The sequence below is a fragment of the Larus michahellis genome, chromosome 16 (genome assembly GCF_964199755.1).
Source record: "Larus michahellis chromosome 16, bLarMic1.1, whole genome shotgun sequence".
Taxonomy (NCBI): domain Eukaryota; kingdom Metazoa; phylum Chordata; class Aves; order Charadriiformes; family Laridae; genus Larus; species Larus michahellis.
In genome coordinates this window covers 3,821,040-3,829,986 of record NC_133911.1, presented here as the reverse complement: position 1 = coordinate 3,829,986, position 8,947 = coordinate 3,821,040, and positions in this window count along the sequence as shown.

Sequence of the window (8,947 nt, the reverse complement as noted above, 5' to 3'; positions counted from 1 at the left end):
ATTCTCTTTAAAAATGAGCCTATTCTTGCTGCTCCTGCCAAAACTGCGGAAGAATCTTTTTGGGCTCTAGCCCAGAGCAACGCCTCTGTTTTTAGCTAAATAAACCATCTACTCGAACCCAGTAAGAACCCAAGATGACTCCGAGTAAGACCAAGTTGTTGTTTTTGACGAGAAGCATCCTGGTTCTCACCAGCACTTCTGCAATTCCCTACAAAGATTTTTCTTGGAGGTGTTTGTAATAAAGTGCCCTCTGACCAGAAAACCAGTAGTCATTTTCCCTCCTAACACTATGATCTCAAAGCGTCACAGTCCCCCCTGACACCTGGAAAGCTTTGCCAGACTCAATATGTTGCATATTGACCTGTTCCTAACTGGAGCACAAAAGGTACGCTTCTTCCTGGGGCATTGTGAGCCTTTAACTCGCCTGCTCAGTGACATTTGTTTTAAGAGTTTATATTGGCTGTGGTAGAGGCACAGGGAAGGAATAATAAAAACACTCCTCCAGTGCATTAGTAACTTAGAAACACTACGGTCTGATGAAGATTTATTTCAACTAGAATTAAGATCGCAACACACTGGTTTTGCTGCTGTTTCACTGAAATCAGGGACATCTCAGGATTTACACGCTTAGAAATTCTCAGCAAGGATGATCTAACCCCTGAAATTAGTGCGTCTTAAGCAGCTTATGGTTTGGATTTTCCCCCGCTATGAGAAACACCAGCCTTTTTCAGGTGTCACCCCTGACATTCGTTCAGCAGAAGGTAGAAGACGACACAGCACACCTGGAAAGCCACATCCAAGGAGTTTAAGTGAGGAGAGAAAGTGTCCAGAGGACCATTCCCTTGAGAAGGAGCATTGCCATTGCTTCCTCATTTAGAGGAGCAGGCATTCCGTTTTATCCACGTAGTATAATTCAGAACTGTATGTCAAATAGTAAAATTTATGTCTTGTGAGATATTTATAGGTACGGTGCTAGGTAAACACATGCATGTTCATTTTAAGAAGAGAAGTGCAAGTCTGAAATTCCTCGTCTACAGAGGCTGGAACAAGGAAGTATTTCAACGCTCTGGAATTTTTAAGACAAGCCAAGTGACCCTACAGAGCAGGGGGTTTGATTCCATGCCTGCACCCCGGCCTGCAGGCCATAATTAAATTCAAAATTTCATATTCACCTCATTCCAGCAGCAGCGGTATTGAGCTTTAATTAAAATTCATAAAGCACTACGATTGCCAAATAATACATGCAGTCTCCCCTTCTACTGAAATAGCAAGTCCAACGGTAAATCAAGTTAAAGAACTCCTGTCAATTACAAATGCGGTAATTAAATAGTAAAACCACACTTGACCAGTGTTCTAACCTGTCCCCATTAGTAACCTTGGGGAGACTGTGGAAACTTGGGGGCCAACACAAATACAAGTCAGCAGATCCCTTATTACTTTTATTTATGTGCTGAAGTTGTTCCCATCATCCCAGATCTTGCACACAAGCTAATCCGAAATTCCTCCTTTCAAAAGAACCCTGCCAGAGCCATGCAAATCCAACAGATCTTCATCCTCTTTGTGACAACCGAGCTAAGCCATCTAACTGTGCGTTGTTTCCATCTCTTTCCATCTCCCAGTCAGGGAGATCCAGGCACTCTTGGCAATGGGTTACCATGGAAATTATCAGCCTTTAAGTCTAAAAAGATTCACCCTTTACATCAAGCTTTGGGGTGATTAACCCCATAACAAAAGAGAAGCCAGCAAGATAGGGAGGTGATTCTGCCCCTCTACTCCACCTTGGTGAGACCCCACCTGCAGTACTGTGTCCAGCTCTGGAGCCCTCAGCACAAGAAGGACATGGACCTGTTGGAGCGGGGCCAGAGGCCACAGAGATGATCCAAGGGCTGGAGCCCCTCTGCTGTGAGGACAGGCTGAGAGAGCTGGGGGGGTTCAGCCTGGAGAAGAGAAGGCTCCGGGGAGATCTTCCAGCCCCTAAAGGGGGCTACAGGAAGGACGGGGAGGGATCTGGATCAAGGAGTGTAATGACAGGATGAGGGGTAACGGTTTCAAACTGAAGGAGGGGAGATTTACATGAGATCTGAGGAAGAAATTGTTTGCTGTGAGGGTGGTGAGCCCCTGGCCCAGGTTGCCCAGAGAAGCTGTGGCTGCCCCATCCCTGGAGGGGTTCAAGGCCAGGTTGGACGGGGCTTAGAGCAACCTGGGCTGGTGGGAGGTGTCCCTGCCCAGGGCAGGGGGTGGCACTGGGTGGGCTTTAAGGTCTCTTCCAACCTCAACCATTCTGTGACTCTGTGATCCTATAGGGCTAAACCAGTCACATCGGCTGAAGGTTTGCAGTTAATGCACAACTCCAGCTATTCAATATAGGTTTTTTGGACAAGTGTGAAAGCTCTTTTTTTCCTCCCTGTAACACAGGGCTCCAGAACAGACAGGCAATACATTACCTCTCCCCCAAATCCACCCGCCCTCTCTTTTGCCCAACTGTTGTTAGAGGAGCACAGTTTGAAGACCTGAGCGCCAAAACAACCCTCCCAACTCATCCACCTTACCTTCTTTTTCCAAGGAAGATTGCAAATAAAAGCCACTTACCCAACACAGCTTCCAAAGCACAACATCCACTGTCACAGCTCAAACACTCCACACCAAAAAGCCCCCACTGGCCTATTCCTGTTGCTTTTATATGGACCAGCTGGTCCTCACCTCGTTACCGAGCCCAGGGAATCAGCTGGGAATCAACAAATCAGCTACAGATGAGGATCAGGCCCAAATATTTTAAAGGAACATCTACAGGTGGGTATTGTCCATCTGTTTCCCCTGATACAATCAACAAGTGTATTAGAATTCTTTTTTTAAAAATGCATGTTCGTGCAAATTAAAATCTTTCACGTACATATAATGAATTCACTTCTTTTTGCATCTTTGCTACAAAGATTTTAAATAAGACTTTTCTTACTTTTTTTTTTTCATAAATAATTCCAAATAGCTTTCAATTTTGGTATTGAAGCAGACCTTTGAAACAAGGCAATTTATTTGGAACTCTCCATAATTTTCCTCTTTCCTTGCCCTATGCAATTCAGTCACTAGATGCCACTATGGGCCTTCAAAAGCACAGAACGGGCTGTTTTCCTCGATAAAAAAAAGACTGAAAGCAGGAACCTAAGCCCTGTTGAAAGGCAGTTGTTTATGACTAAAATGTAGCTGTATTCTCCAATAACTACCTGCTGTTTAACACAGGCTCAAATGGATGATGGGGGAGAAAAGGGAAAAAAAAAAAAGTTTTCCAATTCAGAAATGGAATTCTGAAGGAATTATTGAGGATGAAGCCAACCTATTGTTCCGTATAATTAATGATTGGTAATGCGCGCCCGCATTTTAAAGACAAACCTTTGCAGAAGTCCACAAAGCCCCCCAAAACGGAGAGAGCAAATTCATTAAAAATGATGAGCCGCATCTTGGTCAGTATGATAGCAAAGTTTAGATGCGTTTTGGGGGCTACAATAGCGTGGGATTAGGGAAAAATAACTAACTGTGCCTTTTATGGAAAAAAAAAATGCAGCTATGATTTGCCAAAATCTTTGGGTGGCTTTTTCTTGTCTATGTATGTTTGTGGTTAAAGTGGCCAAAAATTTTACATCAAAGGACTTTGTTGTTGGGGGGAGGGCTGGCAGGTGGAAGAGAAATAGCTTTTCAATGAAGTGGACATTTTTTATAGAAGAAGCCAAAACAACCCCAAATCCCCAATCCCCACGCCCCCCTCCCCTTTTTTTTTTCCTTTTTATTATCTGTTTTGATGAAAACATGGAAAAAATGTGGGGAAATCTAAACTCTGATTCATGTTTTGATGAAAAGTCGCAAAGCCACAAGCTTGCCCATCCATCCCTCTCCAGTGCCCACTGTTTGATGGTCCCTCTGGCCCTGATTTCTGGAGGCGCCAAGGCAATCCTCAGCCCGGCCCAGCAGCTTCAGCAAGTTGGCAAGGAAGATGAAGAACCTCTAGTCATTTAAGGCCACAAGCCCCACCTTCTGGTGGCCCGTGTCATTCCCTGCTTTGCTTGACAGCCAAGATCCAGGGAGGGCGAGTCCTGCTACGGCGTCTGTTTGCTTTCCAGGCGGCAGGGTGATGCGCACTCTTGAGATGTGACGTGTTGGACAAGTAGAGGAGTTCCACCCAAAGAGCCTCCAGTGCAAAGTGCACCGCACATAAGCAACAGAGGGGACTGGAAAATTAACAACGCCGGCTTTTTTAAATAAAGGAAAAGGTTGTTGTTGTTGCCAGTGATCAATGAATTTGGGGCAGTGCCAGATGGTTCCTCTTGGCTTTGAAGCATCATAGCACAAGACACTGCAAAAACATTTATCCAGAACAGATCCGAGCCACAAGAGTTACAAATATTTACTTTATGTATTTACTTTAGGGAAGGACTCAAGCCAGAGATAGTAGATCTTGATTGCAAACATACCAGCAATTGAGGTGCTAAGAACTGGAGTTTTGGGTCTAATCTCTGTGATCTTATCTTGTCTAATATATTTGTCTTTCTTTCCATGCCTTGACCTCAGTAAAACAAGTGTTCTACGCGCTGGAAAACCACCCCTATAAATATGCCGTGCTGAGCTCCAGGCCTGAATCTATGGTTCTGCTAAAATCAAGGGGACCAGGGCCTAACCCAGACTTAGATTAATTGCAGTATCTTTTGTAGTTCCTTAGGTGTTTACACACTGCACGCTTGCGTGTGCAATTGTCTCAGCTGTCTCTGCCCTGATTTGCAGCTCATCTCTCCTAGTCCTTAGCAAGTGGCACCTCTGGAAATGCTGCACCGTGTCCCTTCCTAAAAACAAACCTCGCTGAGTCTGGCTCTGAAGAACATTAGGCGAATCTTCAGGCACACAGGGATTTTCCTAAATAGGAGCTGCTTTGCAGAAGACGTTAGAAAAGTTATGGCTATTCTGGCTTTTCTTTACCATTTCTCATCCCTGATTTCGTAGGAACTCCTGGCTAGTAAGGTGCTTGGTGGGGTTTTATCTTTCTTTTATGACTTGCCTTCTGGCACCCTACTGTGCAGAGTTTTTCAGGGTGGTGGGTCACTCAAGCTGCGCCTTCCTGCCCATTGCGGAGAGCAATGGAGGGCTCCCCACGGCGGGGGAAGGCTGTAGAGAGACAGAAAGGAGAGAGTCCCCCAAGGAGACATGACTGAATGGCGAAGGGGCACCCTAGCGAGAAGCACTGGCAAAAGGGAGAAGAGCTACTGGCGATGTGCTGTGAGGGGAGAGGACAGCCCGCTCTCCACACCATCAGACTGAAAGAGTGAGGTTAGCCAGCTCCTCCATCAGCTGCTGGAAGACGCAGGTACTTCTGGAACCCTCTCTCTCCTGAAAGCTTCAAGTCAGATCTACCCTTGAGAGCTGGAGCAGTGAGACGTCGGCACTGAACTTTGGTCAATGCAGCCTGCGAGGCTGGTCACTTTTTCATTATTAAGGAAAAACCGCCCAATTAATTGTAGTCAGGTGTCCTGGAGCCTGCAGACCATCAGACTGGTCTGTAGCCGCAGCCAGGCCTGCCACACGGTGGTCCCCAGTGCCCTGAGTTCTTAATCTGCTCTGTATCCATTATTCCAACAGAATCCAGTGGAAATAGTTCTTGAAATGAAACTAGTGACTACTCCGTGCCTCAGTTTCTCCCTCACTAAATCAATAATAACGTTACCTCTGCTCAGGGCGCTGTGAAGCAAAGCTGGCAAAGGCCTTTGGGATCCAGGCATGGCTGGGCTTAGGGAAGTGCCTGATTATCTTACACTTTGTAAAAGTCCAATCTGGCTCCTGAAAAGCTTCATCAAAGCAAAACCCATAGCTGGAAGGTTTATGAGGACAGGGAGAGGGGTAAGAAAACAATAAGCAAGATCTAATTTCTTAGGAGTAACAGATAGTCCCGGGAGGATATAATTGAAGTCTCTAATAGCTGCAGATAAGATCAGACTGAGTTACTATTTTCAGCCAGTCTCAGACATCAGGACTGGAGTCACCGAAATAAATTCTAAAACCTGAGACAAATGAAATGCAGTGATCAGGAAGCTGCAGGGTCCCAAAGAGGGACAGACAGCAAGAAATACATAAATATTGCAACTGGGTAGAATCAGCCACTAGGCAGGGATGTCCTGTCCCGGTTGTCCTAAGCGCTGGGGTCACTAAAGAAGGGACAGATGCCTGTTTGGGGAAGGACTGAGATGAAAAGGAGGAACTTGAAGGGGTAAAATGACCTTGATTTTAATTCCAGCTGGAACAAGAGGAACTTTATCCTCATTACAGTGCACCAGCAACACTCCCTGCACCATTCGCTTTTGGAAACGAGCAGGGCACAACCATACAAAAGACGCGGAGCCAGGTTTAGCCCAGGGAGTTGCTCCGGGGTGATGGGTAGGAGCCTGTAGAAGTGGGCAATCCCTGAGTGAAGCCGGTGTCTCCCAGCTGGGGACCTGATCACCAGGCAGTGGTCCCAAATGAGCTATACAGGTGACTTCAAAGATCACCAGGGCGAAGACTAGTGGGTCTCATAGGAGGAAAGTTTGCATGATCATAGCAGAGAGATGGCGGGATGGGGAGAATTTTGTTTGTTTTCCTGGGGGGAGGTACTTACCCTGGGAAGGAAAAGGAAGGCTGGTGACTAAAGGCAATGTCGTCTCAGAAGCCCCCTTCCTATGTCAGGATCTGTGCGATTCCTGGGTGCTACGCAGCACCCAGCCACCTGCGGGTCATGCAAGTGGGTGCCCTGGTTTGAGAATTCCTTCCCATACTTCTTGTTTGGTGTGTTTATCACCCAATGTAGTTCCTTTAACCTGCCCAGGGGCCTATAAATCCTTGTCTGAGGACCCCAGAACACACTCCCCGCGCTACCAAGGAAGTGGGGCTGCCTCTTTGCAGACACAAGCTACTGAGGAGCAATATGGTCAAGAGCCCAGGGAGCTGGGCTTGTTTAGCCTGAAGAAGACAAGTTGGGGGGCAGGCTAGCGGCAAGCTTACCATACCTGTGAGAAGTTGGCAAGAAGACAGATCCAGGCTCTTCACGGTGGTGTATGGCAAGAGGACAAGAGACAAAGGGCACGTTGAAATAAGAGAGGTTCAAACTGGATTAAAAGAAATTTTTTTCATCATGTGAACAGTCAATTACTGGAACAGCTTGCCCAGAGAGGTTGTGCAGTCTCCAGTTATGGAAGTTTTCAAAACCCAACTGGATAAAGCCCTGAGTAACCTGGTCTGCCCCCCAAAGCTAACCCCACTTTGAGCAGTAGGTTGGACTCAAGACCTCCAGAGGTCTCTTCCAATGTTAATTATCCTCGGACTGACAGCAAGTCTGCCTCCACTCATCCTTGGCATGCATAGAGATCAGCCTTAGCCAGGGCACATGACAAATGGGAGATTACATCAGCAGGCAGGGGAACGCTTGGGAAACATCCCATCGCTTGCCTTACACCAGTTCCACGTCGGCTCGTGCAGAGAGCACCCCACCCAATCCATGTGGATCTGTTCACTCCCTACCTCTGACAGCTTGTTTATCCAAAAGTATTTGGCTCTCAATGCCTTGCAGATGAAACAAGAGATCAAAGGCCCTAATTTCCTCTCCTCCCACTGCATTCCCCTTCCATGTTCAGGCGAGGGCTCATATTGACCAGGGATTTCTTCATGGCACGGGAAGTGCAGTTTTGAAGAACCCCCAGCACAAGAACAGGCACGAGCAAGGACCAAGTTGGAAGTGGCTGCAGAATCCTTGATTGGGGAATTGTAAGAGGCTGAGTTTGCAGCAGTTGGGAGTAGGACTGTTCAGAGGCAAGAAAAAAGACAGGTTCAGAGCAACCTCATCTAGTGGGAGGTGTCCCTGCCCATGGCAGGGGGGTTGGAACTAAGTGATCTTTAAGGTCCCTTCCAACCCAAACCATTCTATGATTCTATGATATTACTAAACAGGTACAAAGCTGGTTGGAAGGCCCTGGCCTTGCAGACAGGACGAGAAGTGCTACGCAAATTCTTCTACAAACACAAAGAGATGAAGTGAGCTATTTCCCAGGCTCATCCTATCCTCACAGTACCTCCACTAGAAAGGTTAGTGCTATGGAATCACTTCGGAGGGTGGCTGAGGCACAGGGAGACCAAGATGACAATTAGACATCATCCCTCAGATCACAGAATCGTAGAATCATAGAATCATTTAGGTTGGAAAAGACCCTTGGGATCATCGAGTCCAACCATCATCTCCACTCTACAAAGTTCTCCCTTACACCATATCCCTTAACACCACATCTAAACGAGTCTTAAACACATCCAGGGGTGGTGACTCCACCACCTCCCTGGGCAGCCTATTCCAGTGTCTGACCACTCTTTCTGGGAAGAGTTTTTTCCTAATGTCCAGCCTAAACCTACCCTGTTGCAGCTTGAAGCCATTCCCTCTTGTTCTATCGCTAATGACCTGTGAGAAGAGACCAGCACCAACCTCTCTACAAAGATCCGAGCGTCATCTCCTACTGCACGAGTTTGACACAAGCCAGCTGTCTCGGGAAGACTTTATAACCGCGTTAGCATGACGCTGAACTCAAGCTAATCAGCTCAGACTCCTGGCCACAAAGAACTTGCTGGTATTGCTGGTCAGGAGCAAAATCAAAGGACTGAGCCACATTGTCATGGTCCTGCCCGGGCCCCCCGGCTGCTGTGGCATCTCTCCTCAGGCTGGGCAGCAGCAGCGCGGAGGTCTTGAAGTATCTCCGTGTCCCCGTTCCTTGAATTATACAGAATGCGTTCTTTCTTCTCCTGACTGAAAACAACCTGTGATTCACTGATTTCTTTCTAAGCGAACACGCAACCCCTTCCATGCAATCAGAGTTGTTTATTTCACTGCTTCCCCTTTCATCTGAGGCCGATGGCTTTCCATCTCTTCTCAGGCATCAAACGCTAATTTCACTTGGCT